The sequence below is a fragment of the Protopterus annectens genome, chromosome 1.part1 (assembly GCF_019279795.1).
Source record: "Protopterus annectens isolate FY-2018-M chromosome 1.part1, PAN1.0, whole genome shotgun sequence".
NCBI lineage: Eukaryota > Metazoa > Chordata > Ceratodontiformes > Protopteridae > Protopterus > Protopterus annectens.
In genome coordinates this window covers 1,290,787,851-1,290,806,587 of record NC_056726.1, presented here as the reverse complement: position 1 = coordinate 1,290,806,587, position 18,737 = coordinate 1,290,787,851, and the positions used below count along the sequence as shown (strand labels likewise).

The following is an 18,737-nucleotide window of genomic DNA, read 5'->3' as shown; positions in this document are numbered from 1 at the left end:
GCCGAGTCAGAGCCGAGGATCGGCTCCGAACCCATCCAGCAAGAATGAAGGCGAGAATGACAACTTAACATCACTAGTTTCATCACTTAAATACTACATAGGAAGGATAGAGCATCACTCACCTGGGAAAGTTTCAGACTATTGGCTACTAAACACCTACTAGTTAAACATTTAACCTACACTCAGAAATCCCACACCCATTTTACAGAATTTTGGAAATCCCTTTTTGAACACATTCTAATTTGAAGTTGGTATATATAATTAGGGATGGACTTTTGGCATATGTGTAAATAGTTTTTACTATTTTGCTTTTATGTTTTATTAATCAGCAATGCATTCACTGGTCATACTAATTATCACTGCTATACTCACTGTATGTGTTTTCATAAAAAAGAAATAATAGATTTTGCACGAAAAAAAAAAAGAATTGCATCTTTATCAATACAGATAATAGATGCTTTCTCATGGCCAGGTTTGGAGCATGTGCTATTATTTCAATTAACAATGCCTGCTGTGGAATACAAATCCATTTGCTTACTTGTCTTCATAAAATTAACGTTCCATTCTTTCCAGTTTCTCAAGTATAGCAGAAAATCTCAGGTTTTCAATGCATGCTTTGTCCTCTCAACATTTTTTGAAACGTCTCCTCCTGAGCAGTCTTACAGTCACCCATCCTTTTCTTCACTTTGACCTCCAGTTGTTGCAGTTTTATCAGCACATGTAAGAATCTGTTTAAAGCTGCTTCCATTTTTTCAAGCATTTTATTTGAGTTGATATATACCTTCAATGTTTTGTTTTGTTTATTTTAATCAGGTCTGAGTACATCTGACTTATTTTTTCCTCTAGATTACTGGAAGTCATGTCTTGCACCAAGGCTGAAGCTTGAACTGCTTTTTTTCGAACAGCTGTAGGACTCCTTCCAGTCATTGCTTTCTCATGTTTTGTGGTCAATTTTCTTTCAGGCTCTCTAAATTTATTGTTTGCTGGCATCTGGGATGTGCGCTTACTAGCCATTAAGTGAAATTTATCCAGAAAGACAAATTCGCAGGCTCTCTTTTCTGAGTTTCTGTTTTCACATTGGGAGAACTGAAAATAAGCTGTTACTCAGTGTGCAGCCATCTTTGAAGTAAAAAAAAAATTTTCTTTGTAGGTTTTAGCCATTAGTATGTAAGGGACATTATGCCAAATATCACAGTTAAAGAAGATTAAATTTACATGAGTTTAAAAGAAAATTGATCTCATGGGTAATGGAATATGACATTACAGGATGGTCAACTTAATTTCTTATACTTCTATGAAGTTACAGTGTGCCCAGACTGTATGCTGTTATTTTAATGACAAAACTTCAATTGCTGTGCATGAAAGTATTTTACTGTGATAATCACACAAACTGCATATTGCATGAAAGCTGATGTCTTCTAACATAAATGCACATAGGCATGTCCACACAATTGAATTGGAAACAGTCACACACCTTGTTGATGGTTGCAACACAGTAATGGCAGAGGGACTGTATATTGAAAGGCATGATAATGTGGCGAGACTGTTACACTGGGGTGTGTGCAAACATTATGGCATCGAAGTGGCTGCAAAACACTAGAAGCATGAGCCACAAAGCATCAAAGAAAATGATGGTTTATATCACATGGGATCACCCATTACTAACAGTCCAAAAGATAGATGCTAGAAAACTGGACATAGTGGTCCAAGAAAAGACGACAATAGTAGCATTGATCATTGAAATTGCCACATCCAGTGACTACAGTGTCTTGCGTACAGAGACACACAGTGTCATAAAATACCAGGATCTGCAGGCAGAAATGAGAGCCATGTGGAAGAAAGATACCCAGACAGTTCCAATAACAGTAGGAGCAACATGTCTTGTAAAAAGAATTTGCAATCGTATTTGGATATATGCTACCAATCCATGTAACCCCGTACGAATTGCAGGAGTAATCATTACTGGGGACATTGTGGGTGCTCCAAAGAGCACTACTGGCTGACATCAAAGATTTAAACAATACTAATTTCATGAACTTTAATCGTACTTTGACTTAGGAATGGGGTCCATTCCCGTCATGGTATTAGAAACCCAAAAGACTTGGGAGAAATTAAAAAAGGCAGGATATTTCTGCGGGTGTGGGTATACCTTAATCTCCATACATAAAATAAGAAACTGCTGCTGTTTCTGTCATTTATTATCCAAAGATATATGCAGGTAAACAGTAAGTTGCTGTATGGCTGAAATGTTTAAAATGACAAAGTTGTTTATTTTTACAGTAAAGTACAATTCATGTTACATAAATCATAAGATTCACTGCGATTCTTGACTAACTAGTGAATGCTAATCTGGCACATAAGGGATTGGGTGTTTAATAGTGTATAGCAATTTCCAGCAAAAGTATTTACAGTAGACTCTCTTTTATTCAGCCTCTCTTTAACCGGCCATCAAATTTTGCTGTAGCCCTAGCAAAAGCAACAGAGAAGAAGACTTATGCCTCCTCTGGGCTAAATAATGACAGACATTTGAGCTTAAACCTCATATTCATTAGAAAAATGCATATCGACACAAATCCTGGTATTCTAGCTAATTTATAACCTATAAATGCTATTTTGTAAGCATTTTCTGATCAGCCAATTGTTTATCCAACCTAAGGTTCTACCCCAGTGAGACCGAAAAACATGGAGTCCACTGCATGTGTCAGGAAACTGTAAGCAATGTTTTCTTGTTCATTCCATGGTTTGTGAAAAGAAAGTGACACGAGTTTTGCAAAAGGATTTCAACTCTGGTAAAATTTTGGTTAGACATACAGAAACCTTCATGATGAACAGAAATGAATAGTTGCTTAAAGCTGATATAACTAATGATGTATTTTAACTGATAGTAACTAATGATGTATTTTAACTGTATCCAGATCTTACACACATGCACATTTAATTTTCATTCAAAATATTTTTCTTAAATTACAGAGAACTAGATAAGGTAACATTCTAAAGGCAGTTTTCATATTCAGATATTTTCCTGTATGTGTTTAGTAATGCTTTACTTGTAATTTTAAAATCCTTTGATGAAAACAAGTAAAACAGCCCTGATTGATTAATTAGGTAAAAAGGGTGTAAAGGTAACTTTGTTGTAAAAGGCTAGAGAAAAATAATGGAAAATGCATTGAAAACCGTGAGCCAAAAAGTAACAGGACTAGTTACAGAATTAAATGTGATATATCAGACAACATAAAGGGTATTTTGGTGTTTGTGCATTGTGGGAACAATCACTTAGGAAGTGAGAGACTTAGTGATTATAGTTTTATTTTGTAACGACACTCTGTAGGGACGAATTAATTTATTTGAACAATTTGTCATCTTCTTTTGAAAAGGTCATCAGCAATAACTGTGGAAGCCGGCAGAGAGCTAAGGCAGTGAACTGCAGGTCCCCTCAGAAAGGGAATAATTTTATCAGGTCTATTTTGCCTAATGTGTGAACTTGAGCAAGTCACTTAACCAGACACTGAGTGTCTAGTGAATCTAATCAATCAAAAATGGGTGCTATCATGGGTCAAGATACTGTAAAAAATTATGTTAATAGGAAATAGTTATATTTACCCAGTGAGACCAAGTCAGACTGCCGACCAGTCATGAGTGGAGTCCCACAGGGATCGGTCCTGGGTCCTCTCCTGTTTGGCATCTATTTCTCTGAAGTCCAGGCCAACACAGAGGGACTCTGGCTGACAAAATTCACAGACGACTGCAAGGTGAGAGCCATTATTAACCCCCAAGTGATGTAGAGATCCTACAGAAAGGCCTTGCTGAGACCAATGACTGGTGTCGAAACCATGGCCTTAAGCTTAATGCCAAAAAATGTGTAGTCATCCCCTTTGGGAATAACTCAGTTCTCACTAATTAACACATCGATGGGAGCCCACTGAAGGCATTACAAGAGATCTGGGGACACAGGTTGACAGCAACCACTCCTTCAACCACCACAATGCCACTGTGGTCAGAAAGTCCTTCTGTGTGGCACATCTCATTACCAAGGGTTTTGCATTCAGAAGAAAGAGGTCAGTCTCTCTCTGCTCTTTCACCATTAGGCCAGTCATAGAATATAATGCCCCATTTTCCATGTACCTCACTAGACACATGTAACAGCTGCAAAGGCCACAAAAGTATCTCACAAAGAGGATCCTAGGTCTTAAACACATGTCCCACACGGACAGACAAAAAACTCTGGCTATTCTCTGTCTCGTTTCGTCTACTAAGAGGTGATCTCTGCTCGACTTACAAAGCCATGTCTGACCCAGCTCTGTTAGAAATGCTACATCTAAAGAAATCCCAATCCCTCTGCACCACACACTCCAGAGACCTCAACCTCATTACCACAATCAACAAAACATGCTGGAGGGACAGGTTCATAACCCAGAGAATGCCCATGCTGTGGAATAGACTTTCCATACATGTCAAGCACAGCACCTCAGTGGCCTTCAAGAGAAGTCTTGATAAGTGGATGGGAAATAGAAAGCTCATATCTGGGATTACTCCAATAGCTCTACTTGATAGAGGCACTGGGAACCAACGTCGGGCAGCATGACGCCAGGGCACTTCTATGGGCTAGACTTGTAAAGGCCCCAGGGCCATTAGCCTAGTACACACCTATGAACCTCTGAACAAGAGAGTTTTCTCAATATGCACATGTGCATATGATTTCCACAATATGCAGAGTATATGCACATGATGTTTACAACATGTACAGGACATATGATTTTCATGATATGCACAGCATGAGCATGTGGCCAAACTGCTTTCCAGCTGGTAGTGCTCAGACATCAGCTTGAAGGGTAAAGTACTAAGTTCATTGCAATATGTTGGTTTAAATGTGTTAAATTTAAAATACTTTACACCAGACTTCAATGGATAAAATATCATGAAATAGAAAACCAACAAAGTTGTACATTTTATACGTACAGCAACATTTAGTAAAGGCATGAGTTTTTTTATACATGTCTAGATAAAAAAGAGGGGAAGTGTAAGTTGCAGACTGGCTTGTGAAAAGGAAAAAATAGGGGGGCAAATGCAAAATGGCTGTTGTATGCAGCAAGATTCATGGAGGTGAAGTCCTGACCTTTGTGACAAAGTAAAATACATGGGTATTTCCGGAGTTAGCACAGGTAAAGTAAATGTTATTTATTCTCAGTGAGAAAAGGGAGAATGTGTATGATAAAATACTGCACAATACTTTCAGGTAGTGAAAATTGTATTTTATTATTAGTTTGCCATTGTTTACCAGGAAATGTCCAAATGGGCCAAAAAGTACCCCTTTTAAGGGGAGGCCTGGGAAGAAAAGCTCCATACTTATTGAATTACAACACAGTAGTAAGCAAATTTAAAACTTCCATTATGTTAACAAGTTATGGATAACACACATATACAATTTAGAATAGAAGATATTACAAACATTAGGATAACATGGGAAAAGGCATTTTACTGTGTAAGAAAACAATTGCATATAGCAATATCTTGTTATACAAGTTGCAAATTAGTTTAACAAAAAAATTGCATAAGCAAGGATAAAAAGCATAAGTACTGCAGTAAGGCACAGACTAGAAAAAAATAGTAAGCGCGTATATTGGAAAAGACAATGAGCATGACATAAGAACAGGATATCATTAGAGACTATCTCCTTTTTCCATTCAGTTGCTAAGTGAGATCAGCTGGGACAGAGATGGGAGATCAAAAGGAGATGAGTAAGGTTAATAAGGAGCTAAAGTTAGTGTGAGGTGAAGATACGTGAGATGAAAAAGGAGAAGAATGTAGATGAAGTATGCAAGGTAGGCTGAAGAGTGGACAGAGGGAAGTAAGGAAACTGAGGGCAAAATACAGAAGGAAGCTAGGAAAGGGAATGGCAATCAAGGGGGATATTTTCATCCAGGATTTGAGCAGGAATAGAGCCATAATTTGTGTAGATATTCTCTTCAAGAGCAGTTAAATGAAGGCAGGTTAGGGATTGTACTAGTGGCTAGAACAGAGTTATAAACTTTAGCTACAGAATGTGTACTTATGCTTTGGCCAGCTTATCTGGAGCATTTAGATATGGCAAGGAGTCATTCATCTGCAGATCTAAGAGTTCTATTTGGGATGCAAAAGTTGAGTAACTGATCAAAGGCTAGGCATGCTGTGGGTTTATAAATATGTGCAGTTTTGAATTGCACATAGAGATGGTTATCAAGTTCGAGCCTTTGAAGGCAGTGAAGGGGTTTGCAGTGGTGTATGACGGAATGTATGCAAGAGACAAATCTTGCAATTTTGTTGTAGCAGCTTTTTTGTTTAGTATTACAGAAGACTGCAAGTTGGTCAGAATGGACACCCCATATAGTATTGCAAGAGTATTAGGATTTGGCAAATGTAATTTTAGCTGTTGTACTAAGGAAGTGTTTATTCCTATACAGCATGCCAAGTACGTTTTAAGAGGGACCAGGGTTTGGGTGGATGCCACCAAATTTTTATAAAAAAATTTGCACATTTCTTGATGATGTTTTGTATATAGAAATCAAGCTTGCAATTTATCTATTATGTCACTTAATTTGGTGTGGGGGACTATTTTAATTTGTGTTATTGACAGATACACTCTAACTGATCTTTATCAGGGGAATGAGGTTTTAGTGCAAAGAGACATTTGTTTTTTTTTGGGGGGGGGTTAAGAGCTGAGAATTAGTAAAGCCAGTTTTCTATGGAGATAAATACTTATTGGCTAATTTGTTGCAAGTGTGTTGAACAGCAGATGACAGTGGAGGTGTCTATATTACATAATTGAACTGTTAAAAGTGCGAACATCATATGGTCGAAATCATATGATCGAACTTTTAAAAGTTAGAAAATGCAATAAAAAAATAAACCAAAGGAAAAAAAACTGAACAGTTTAAGAAGGGGAGCAAGCCCCCCTGCACCTCCCATGTGGGAGCTGTGCCCCACACACACCCCGCTCTTTAAATATACCAACTCAGAGATAGCACTATAGTGCAGAAAGGGAAATTTTCCCATTCCACGCTGTACGGAGATCTCCACTGAAATGTTAGAACTTTAAAAAGTTTGATCATATGGTGTTGACCATATGAGGTTCGAACTTTTAAAAGTTCAACAACGTGATATAGACCCCAGTGAAGTCATCTGCATATTGAGTACGTGTACCAAGACAGGAGGAAGTGTGCAAGTTAGTGAAAAAAATGCTGAAGAGTAAAGGACCAAGGATGGGATCCTTGTGGGGCATCTATGGATGTGGAGAGATGGAGCTTTGTTGTTTAACTGATTGCTGTCTGTTAGTAAGGTAGCTGGAAAACCACTGAACTGGGGGAATTGGTAAAGCAAAAGGATAAAGTCAACTGAGAAGTTGGGAGTGAGAGACAAAGGCTTTTGATAGGTGTAGAAATAATGCAGATACAAATTTACCAAAATCCCAAGCTATATTGTGCCCATGAATAGTAGTAAAGCTGCAGATTATGGTCTGGAAGGAAGCCATGCTGGGATCTGATAAATAGGTCACTTTGTAATAAAAACTGCAGAAGTTGTTTGGTGGATGTATTTTTTTAGAATTTTAGAGAGCGGGGGCTGGATAGCTATTGGTCAAAAATTGGTTAGTAGATCTGCCTCCTTTGTGCACAGGAGCAATATGACATTTGCCACATGTTTGGAACATTAGATTCTGTGATGGATCTGTTAACAAAAATACTGCTGGGATACAAGATTGAGTCTGCAGATAGCTTTCCACCACAGTACCTGAAACTATCTGCAAAGACAGAACAGTGCTTAAGTTCGTGTAGTAGTATTTTTTTTTTAAAGACTTGTAGAGTCTGGCTAAAAAATTGCACTGAGTCAGGTTAAAGGTTTGGAGGCATGGCAGTTATCTGGATATTGAGAAGGGGGTATATAGTTGTCAAAGGAAAAAACTTCAAAGACAAATTCACGTTAGGTTCGAGCAAGGCACCCTTTATTACTTGCAGCAAGGAGACAAAGCATGTAGGCATAGGATTTGTCCGAATCATTAATGATTAGTATGTTATACTTATACAGTTCTCTTCCTGTCACACACAAAATGTTACCATTCTATTGCTGACGTAATTAGACACAGCTTTCTGTATGTTCTACAGAAAATGTTGCTAGACTTATTGCTGACCAAGTTAAATTATCTGCTGTTCTACAAAACATTTTGAGAAAAACAACCTGGCCTTGGGTTTATGTCAGTCCATTTCAACTTTTCAATTCTTCTATTGTACTGTTCTAATACAGGTGTTACATTTTGTCTAGATTCAAGGTACATTTCTAGCTTTAGTACAAGTAATGCTGACTACAGTTTAAACTTTCAAGCATCTATTGTTTTCTTTATCAATAGCTTCTAGCAGCTGCATGTTTTCTCATGGCATAAGCAGAAATGAATATTCCTTTGTTAAGTTTCATGACATTAGCAGAAATAGAATGCTTCTTGTTAAGTTTCTAATAGCTGTGCAGATTCATGCAGTGTGAACAGAATAAATGTATTAACCCTTTTAAATCTCAAATGCACTAAGCATGCACATTACTATTACATATTTTTCTAACATTTCCCCCCTTTTAATACTTTTATTCTACTTTCAATATAAGCATAAACAGTTTTTCTTCCCCTAACCTCTTCCTACTAAGGATTTGCAGTTAAGAGAGTCATTCAGTTTAAACTTATGAAAGCATTTTCAGTTTAACAATTCTTCAAGTTCAGCACCTTGGTATAAGGTTTCTGAAACTGACACGTCTATAAAGTCTTTAATCAGTCTTTTCATGCAGGGGATGCAGCAGCACACACATACCACCAGTAGGATCATTCCTACACAGATGGCAATCAAGATGTTCATCAGGATACTGCCCCCCCCCCAAACAATCTCTGGAAAAAGTCCATCAATGGATTTGGTCCTGGTTTGGTCATGGCTGACACCTGCTGAATTACCTCAAGATGATTGTCTACCTCGTGTTTGTGGTCAGGAATATATGAACAGCACTCCTCCTGGATTAAAGCGCAAGTACCTCCTCTCGCAGCTAGAGTGAAGTCGAGAGGCATGCGGTATTGAAGCACTACAGTTCTCATGGCAGTCAGTTCATCAGTCACCAATTCTAGGGCAGAAAAGGTTGCATTGCTCATTATTTTGAGAAGTTTAGACAATTTTCTCAGTTCCCAGATTGATTTCGTTGCTCCATATGCTGGCAGTACACCTGCCCACAAGATGATGGTATCACCCAAGTCCATATGTGACAGTCCATTTTTCCCTAAGCCCACAGCATGATGGTTTTTCCAGTCCGCATTGATTTGCCCCACTGGATTGACAGGCTTCTTGATTTCTCGTCGAACATTCCGAATTTTCCCTTGAGGTAAAACTGCTGGATGTCGTATGGCCAGAACCAGGTACCCCAAATAACTGCCGGACCAATTCTCAGGTAACCACTTATATGCTTTCCTACCACATACAAAGTAACAGTCTTCACCTTTGGTAATAACCTTACTATGTCCTGGCTCTGGATGAAACATTTTTTTGTCTATCATAGACAGTTGTCTATACAGGTCAGCATTATGTTTTACTTCATCAGTTGTCCTATGCATCAGTTCAACAAATGAATCATAGCTCATGTTGCAATAGGATCCTGTGTTATCAGTTTTATTGTAGCATCTATAGGGAACAGTCACATTGCAATTGCTCCAACCCACCTGAACTGTATCATTTTTGTAAAAACACACAGTCTCCTTCTGTCGAACAGACAAGTGCAATGCTATTTTATCTTGTGATGTGACATCTGATGTATCATAGACTAAGTTTTCCCAGGTCTTGTTGGCTCCTAGGGGGACTGAAGTTAACAATAACCCTTGTATGCTGTTGGCAAAGCTGTGCAAATCCAGCAATTCGAAACACTGAAGGTCTCAGCATACACATATTTGATTGCCTGGTAAGTGTTGAAGTTTGGGTGCCACTCTGCGTACAACCCTGCAAACTTGTTTAGTCCAGTTTGTGTGGCTGAAAAAAGGAATGGCCACAACAAAAAGATTATTGTCACTAGTACAGTCAACAGGATGGTTATGCAATATTTTTTAGGAAACGGTTGTTCTGCATTCCTGTTTTCTCCGACTCTTCTGAATAGGTGCATTTGGATCTTACTGGATTCTGTCATCTTTATTTCAGACATGTGTTCTTACTCTCTGCCCTAATAGGACCTTCAGCACCGATGGTTTCTTCACTGGGGTTGAGATGGATCAGTCCTATTGATCTGACCCCCATTTGTAGCCAGACTTTGTGCTGAGGGCCCCGATGGAGAGGCAAGATGTTTGTCCAGTTCAAAGTTCTTAACTAGTTTGCAGTGCGTCAGGTGGATCCACGAAGCTCGCTCTGCTATCTTGACTGCAGTGGGGTGTTGAAAGAAGCACCTGGTAGGGACCTTCCCACCTTGGCGAAGACCAATTCTTCTTCTTGATAACTTTTATCCACACCCAGTCTCCGGGTGTCACTGCCACTTCTGATGTCTCGGTTTGCTTTCTATCTGAAACAGAATTTGACTGCAACAGATGTTTAGAATTCATTAATTTCTTCATATATTCAGCTAGTGTAAAAATCAGCTTCCTGGTCTGATGACATGAGAAGTTTCCACTGGGGTGTATAGTAAGCCCTTCCAAATAACTTTTCAAAAGTAGTCAATCCTTTTGCTGTAGGGACAGTTCTCATGCTCAACAGTGCCAGGGGTAAACAGTATAACCAGTTTTTCCTGTCTCAGCTATCAGTTTTCTCAATTTGTTTTTTAATATACCATTATGCCTTTCAACTAGCCCTGCAGATTGTGGATGGTATGCAAAATGATTTTTAAAGAAATACCAAAATGCTTACTTAACTGCTGTATGGTTTGATTTACAAAGTGTGTACCCATTGTCACTGTAGATCCTTTCCAGAATGCCAAATCTAGGGATGATTTCCTTGACAAGTACTTATGCCACCGTGGCTGCATCTGGATTTTTGGTTGTAAAGGCTTCCACCCACCTGGAAAACATATCTACAATGACAAGACAATACTTCTTATTTTCACATTAGCTCAATTCTATGAAATCCATACAGATAGTGTGAAATGGATATGGTGGTGTAGGAAAACTCCCTTGCTTGGGCTTTATCGCCCCCTGTGCATGATGTTTGTTACAAATCTGACACGTCAAACAAAATTTTTTTTTTAGAGTAGCTTGTAAATCCGTATGTTGTGAACACCTGGTTCACCAGCTGTACCATCCCCCCTGTTGAGACATGGCACTGCCCATGGCTCAACAAAGCTGCATATCTAAACAAATTAGATGGTAGTATCAGTTTCCCTTCTCTAGAGATGTACAGCCCCTTTTTGAGAATTGCTCCTCATTTTACCCATCGTTGTTTTTCAGCTTGCGTAGTGAGTGTCTGCATTGTTTTTAACATTTCTAAGTCTAAAATCTCAGAGGGTTGTAGTTCCTCATTTAAAAGACATATTTCTGTGACTGCTTGTTTTGCAGCTTTATCAGCTCTCCCATTACCTATTGAAATCTTATCTTGTTGCTTGGTGTGAGCTGTGCATTTACAAATGGCTACTTTCTGAGGTAACTGAATAGATTCTAAAAGATCTAAAATAAACTGTGCATGATTTATAGGTTTGCCAGTAGATGTTATCATTCCTCGGTTTTTCCACTGTTGCGCAAAAATATGTACAGTAGTAAAAGCATACTGGCTGTCAGTAAAAATGTTTACACGTTTACCCTTTGCTAAGGTACATGCCCGTGTCAGGGCGATCAATTCTGCTGCCTGTGCAGATAAGCTGTGTGGTAAAGGTTTTGCTTCTACAATCTCAGTATCAGAAACTACTGCATATCCTACTAGGTTCTGTCCTGCAGGACCCCTTTTGCATGAGCCATCCACGTAGTATGTCACCTCGGCATCATCCAAGGGGACATCCGTGAGATCTTTTCTAGGTAGTGTCTTTTGCTCAATCACCTGCAGACAGCAGTGCTGTGTGCCATCTGCAGGGTTCGGGAGCAGAGTAGAAGGGTTCAAAGTCATGCATCGCTCAATTGTCATGTGAGGTTGGCTCAACAATATAGTCATACAGGAAAGATGCCTAGCAGGGGAAAGATATGCCACCTTTTCTTGTAGTAAAATAATTGTGACTGCATGAGGCACTCTCAAAGTGAGAGGGTGGAATAAGACTACTGAGGCCGAAGCCTGTACTGCCATTGCAGCTGCAACTACTGCTTGTACACAGTGGGGTAAGGATCGTGCCACTGGGTCTAGTTGTGATGAATAGTAAGCAATGGGGCGTTGCTTATCCCCATGCTGTTGTCTCAGCACTGATGTCATGTAACCCTGTTTACAATCTACAGTTTGGAAAAAACGTTTATGATAGTTTGGTAATCCCAGAACTAATGAGGATGCTATTAACTGCTTCAGTTTGCAAAAAGCAGATTCTGCTTCTGGTGTCCATTATAACAAATCCTGTGCTGCCATAGGCTTCTTATATATAAGGTCGGTCAGCGCTGCAGATTCCAAAGCATAGTTTGGAATCCAGCTCTGGCAAAAATTAGTTGTACCCAGGAAGGACATCATTTCCTTCTTGGTAGTGGGTTTTTTTTTATTTTTCTGTCCTCATTTAATGTTCTGCCTTCCTTGGATATTACATATCCCAGGTATTTAACTTGTTTTTTCCAAAGCTGTAGTTTACTTTTATTTACCTTATGTCCTTCAGCGGCTAAAAATCATAGAAGTGCTATGGTATCTTCTCTACAATCCTGCTGGGTGGGGGCTGCCAGCAAGATGTCAACAAAGTAAAATCTGACTGCCTCTTGGTGGGGTAAATCCCGCCAAGTTGCTTGCCATTTCTTGTGAAAATATTGTTGAACTTTCACAATATCCCTGTGTTAGTCGAGTGTATGTATACCTTTTCCCCTGAAATGTGAATGCAAACCAATACTGGCTGTCAGGATGTATTGGTATCGAAAAGAACGCATTGCTAATGTCTACCACAGAAAAATACTTCTGTTGAGGTTTTAAATCATTCAACCGGGTGTGTGGGTCTGGTACCGTAGGTGTCCTTGGTATCACTGCATCATTTACAGCTTGTAAATCTTGGACCATACGCCATTCTCCATTTGCTTTTTTGACTGGAAATAAGGGTGTGTTACATGGTGAATCGGGAGATTCTACTAGTATCCCTCCTTTAAGTAAGGCTGCTATAATAGGCTTTATCCCTGCCTCTGCATCTTTTCTTCAGGGATACTGTCTTTTTTGTGGTCTGAATGCTGATTTTGGCACGATAGTAACTGGTCCCGCTGTACGAAAAATTCCTACATCTGATTTTCCTGTTGACCAGAGGGTCTCTGGTATATTTTGTAAGGCATTTTCTTCCTCCTTTAACAGGAGTGTTGATCAGCTGTCTTCACCAGACTAAGTGCACAGCTGGGTTGGTCTGAGTTATCCAATTCAACTTCTGTATTTGTATTCCTTGTTCTGACATTCTAGTTCTGTCTGTTTCTCCCATCTCGTGACTTTTTCTCCTAGGTCTGCCCATTCTATATTTCTGTTTTTGGTTAAGCTAACATGTGGTAATCGATTAGATTTATAAAGTGCAAAGAACTCCTGGGGCAATGAACAGCTGGCTACACTGTTCCCTTCTATGTCCTAGGTTACGCAATATCAATCTGTTTGCATGATTCTTAAACAATTCTTGCTCATATTCCTTATCAGGTCCTGGCGTGTTACAATAATACAGGGTACAGTGCAACAGTTGTTGCTTATCAATGTCAAGTGAGGGGAACTTGCTGATGGCTACATTCATTAACTCTTCGGTTACAGTCCCTGGACCGGTCGTAACCAGGTCCTGGCTGTACCAATAAAACATTTCACCCTCCGACTGCACTGCAAAGGTATCAATTTGTCGCTGTGATTCCATACCCTGCATGGTTGGGACTACTGCTATACCAAATAGTTGCATGAGGTCTCTGCCCAAGAGGTTTACTGGGCATTTTGCAGAAACAACAATTTTGCTTTTCTGTCAATCCTGAAACTGGATCAGTTATTGTAATGTCACGGGAGAGAGGCTCCCGATACAGCTGTCCATTAGCAGCTTTGACCAGAATGTAATCACGTGTATCTGTGTTTTCTGCTAGTTTGGAGGGATGTATCAGGGTTCGTGATGCCCCTGTGTCACACAAGAATTTGACTTCCCTCCCTTCTACCAAAAGTGTAACTTCTGGTTTCGTGCCTGCTAAATAGAGCACCAAGCTCAATAAAGCTAGGTCTAATATTTCATCTTCTTCATTGTCACTAACTTCCTGCACTTCCTCTACTCCCTCTATCACATTCTCATTTGTCCCTTCTTCACTAGCCCCTTCTAGTGATTCCTGACTACCATATAGTCAATCCTCACCCTCCTTGTCTTCCGTTGTTGCCTTCTTATTTTTCTTGCAATCTCTTGCCAAATGTCCCTTTTTACCGCATTTAAAACATTCACCCCTTTTCTTTCGCCCTTCAAAGTCCTCTGATCATTGATCAGATTGTTTGTTTCTCTGTGCATTTTTCTTGCCCTTTTTCCCGGACTGTACTATGTAAACTTCTGCTCCATCTTCTACAGAAAATACTTGAGCTTCCTTTTTCTTTTTGCTATTAAAATGCCTTTTGGCATGCCTAGCATATTCAAGTAATGATTGTAGCCTGCTTGTATGATGATCTACCATGTGTTTTGTAATAAAACTGCTTATAGGTGCAATACTGCCCTTTAAAAATGCATTCTTTAACTGCTGTTCATATGGGGAATCTTGTGTTTGATCTTCAGGAATCTGCATTCCACAGTGGTTATTAAAACACTCTAATAGCCTGGCATAATACCGGTCAATAGTTTCACCTTCTTGTTGGATGCATTGATTAATGCAAGTCCAGTCTGCCCTAGATTTCCATTTTTCAGAGGTGCGGTCTGTAATACCTTTTACTCTGATGTCTAATTCTGTGCTGCTATGTGGGAGGGGTCTTTGTGCAGCGTCACAGGGATTCCAGTTTCCACTAATCATATGCCAATCTGGCCCTACAATTTGTCTAACTACCTTTTCTACCTCTTCTCCATTTAAGTTATAACTCAGCCTCATTCCTTGTAAATCTTCAGAGAATTTTCTAAAATTAACCTCTGGATGGGGATTCCCTCAGTGGCTTTCCGGATGTCTTCCGGAGTCCAAGGTCTATACACTAAAATAGTTGGGTCCTGATTGTCTTGACCTGCCTGAGGGTTGGGTACTTCTATAAGTGGACATATTTCTTCTCCTTCACTTATAGATCGTGAATTTTTAACCATTTGCCATAACTTGATGCCTTCATTTGAGTTACCTGCCTTTGTTCGAGACCTGGTTTTGATGGGATCTCTAATTTTAAATGGTTTTATTTTCATAATGTCTCTATTTTCAGTGACCACAGGATATCGTGGGGGTGGACTAACCTGTTCACTTGCTTCATATTCTGGTAAGGGAGGCAGAGGTGCTGATGCTATTACTAAGTTATTGTCCTCTATCTAAAGACATTGCTTTTGAATTCTTTTTCTTTTGTTCCCTGCAGTTTACTTCCTCAATCCACCTGTGTGCCTGAGGAATTCCTAATTTACGTTGCTTTTTTACCCCTTTGGAATCGGTTTTGAGCTGTTTGACAAGTTTGATAAGTGAGGATTTTTCTAATCTTCCGTCGAATTCGTACTTATTAACCCATTTTGAATAATATTTAATATTGTCGGCTGCGAATGAATGTATTTTGCGTCTTCTGTTAATGGTGGATTTTGGGGTCTTTTTGTGCAATTATTACCCATTTTGTTCTACCCTTTTATCGTTACGTAACGTCTCTTAATTTTTTAACGTGGTACCACAGATTTTGTTATAGTCTCTTCAGAATGACTGCCTACTTATTCTGTTTCTCCTGATCTATGACAAGACAGTAATCTTTTTTGTCCCTGACTTGTAAGAAAAATACAGTCTAACAAAAACAATACATATCTATTCCCTGATCTAAAACAGAAAACAGAAAAAAGTAGATTCACTTTACCTGAGCCCATGTGATTGAAAACCAATTCGCGGAGACCCATCCTTCAGTCGCAGATCAGAAAGTGGCGGGCCTCTTTTGAACGACAATTCAGTCGGAGGGCTTTCCAGATAAGAACCAGTTTGGTTTCTTCCCTGTACAGTTTCAACCACCTGGCCCATCTGATCCGAGATGAAGAGAGGGTTCCGGTCCAAAGGAACAATCTGTCAAAGGAAAAAACTTCAAAGACCAATTCACGTTAGGTTCAAGAAAGGCACCCTTTATTACTTGCAGCAAGGAGACAAAGCATGTAGGCACAGGATTTGTCTGAATCATTAATGATTACTAAGTTATGCTTATACAGTTCTCTTCCTGTCGCACAGAAAATGTTACCATTCTATTGCTGACGTAGTTAGACACAGCTTTCTGTATGTTCTACAGAAAATGTTGCTAGACCTATTGCTGACCAAGTTAAATTATCTGCTGTTCTGCAAAACATTTTGAGAAAAACAACCTGGCCTTGGGTTTATGTCAGTCCATTTCAACTTTTCAATTCTTCTATTGTACTGTTCTAATACAGGTGTTACATTTTATCTAGATTCAAGGTACATTTCTAGCTTTAGTACAAGTATTGCTACGGTTTAAACTTTCAAGCATCTATTTTTTCTTTATCAATAGCTTCTAGCAGCTGCATGTTTTCTCATGGCATAAGCAGAAATGAATATCCCTTTAAGTTTCATGACATTAGCAGAAATTAATTACTTCTTGTTATTTTCATGACTTTAGCAGAAATAGAAAGCTTCTTGTTAATTTTCTAATAGCTGTGCAGATTCATGCAGTGTGAACAGAATAACTGTATTAACCCTTTTAAATCTCGAATGCACTAAGCATGCATATTACTATTACACATTTTTCTAACAATAGTGGAGGCAAAAGTGGGGAAATTTAGAGGAGAAGCTGAGAAAGTTTTATAGTAGTTAGAGGTTAATTTTCATATACATTGTATGAAATAGGTAGTAGTTTGAAGAGCGCAGGCATCTGGGCATGGGCAGTGGTCCTTTTTAGTTCAAGGGTTGAGCAGGTATGATATACAGGATGGGAATTTTTTAGGGTCACATCAATCTTTATTTTGCATATGAATACAGTACAGATTTTCTTTCTCTCGTAAATGGGATTTTCAGCTAATTGCAGTCTCATCTGAATAACTGTACATTATAAATTTTAATTTTTTCTTCCTTGTTCTCCATGCTTTGTCTCTTTCATAAATTTGCAAGAATTCATAAGCCATAAGGCCATATTTTGGCTCTTTTTGTACATAGAACGACAAGTACGTTTAGAAATGCAGTACGCTTCATTTAGAGGGAGATAAATTCAGCACTGACCAGTTAATACATTTTACCGATTCAATGAAAGTTTCCTGAGAGAATTTGGTTAGGTTGTGGATGATTTTAAAAGTATGTCCCTTTGTTAGTTGAGTGACAGTCCCAAGGGCACAGGTTGGGAAATGGTCACTTATGTTGTCACAGAGTTTGCTTGTTGAAGTAAAATTATCAGGGTGGAAGCCTAGTATCCAATCACAGATTGAATGTTGACTATTATTTTTGCTATATCTTGTTGGAGAGTTGATAATTTGAGAACAACCACAGAGGTTCATGCAGTTAGTTGTAGTTTCAAATTAAATGGTCTGTCAATTAATATTGATGTCTCTTAAAAAAATTGTTAATGGTATGCGAGGCGCAAGCTAGTATTTCTTCGAGAATGGGAGTGTTTTGTCCTGGGGGATGCATAATACTATAATGCATATGCTTTTGGAGGTATTTAGTTTTAAGAATGAGATGAACTTCTGTGTTGGAGAACTTTGGTATGCTGTCAGTAAAAGGGGTTGTAGTGTAGGTATTTAGGAGGAGTAGAACTATTCCTTTCCCTTTCTAGGGTGTTCTATCTATTCTGATTACATTGCAGTTGGGAGGTAGTGTGTCACTGTCTTTTTACGTGTCGATTTAGCCAAGTTTCTGTTACTGCTAGGATATCAAGTTTGTACTGGTTTATACAAGCATGAAAGGAGGTGCTTTTTTTTACATGCGTTTCTGAGGTTTAACATAATTAAGTTAAGAGTTTAAGAGTATGTTCTGTGTGTGTGTGTTTTAAGAGGGACCAGCGTTTGTGCAGATTTAAGCACATTGTTTAATGGGGGAGATGGATGATTTGGTATTAATGCCTTAGTTGTTGTTACTAGCAATTTAAATGTAATTTGGGATGAAATATGATTTTTTTATTCATTGAATGAATGTTAGCGAAGATTGCTGCTTGAGAAGAGGGGTGGAGTAAAGATAGGTTCAGATGTAGTGGTAGTGGGTGGGAACTGGGAGTAGGGGAGAAGAGTGGAGTAACACCTGAGCTGATTTAACTTACTAGTGTTCCAGCAATAAAAAACGGTCAGTAGAGAGACTAAAATCTTAAAGGTAGGTATGATATATATATTTTTAAGTTTTCTAATATATGCTATCTGCTACAGGATTTGTTGAAACATGCCATTGTGCTTGTTTTGCTACTTTAGAGAAATTCATTAATTGTAAATAAGGTAAAAGAGGCAGGCACAAAGGCTAAAACTTAAGCCATGCCCCTTATAGATGACAGCAGCAGGACAGCATTTGCTACTTTGTGTTTAGCCAGATAAATAAGTGAGCA

At 38.8% G+C, this 18,737-nt stretch overlaps 1 protein-coding gene across 1 annotated transcript in view; it reads right to left on the bottom strand.

The window, feature by feature from the left end:
• The window catches only part of LOC122813722, a gene marked incomplete at both ends in the record, with an annotated part of 144,985 nt that overhangs the window by 22,407 nt on the left and 103,841 nt on the right, over positions 1-18,737 (bottom strand).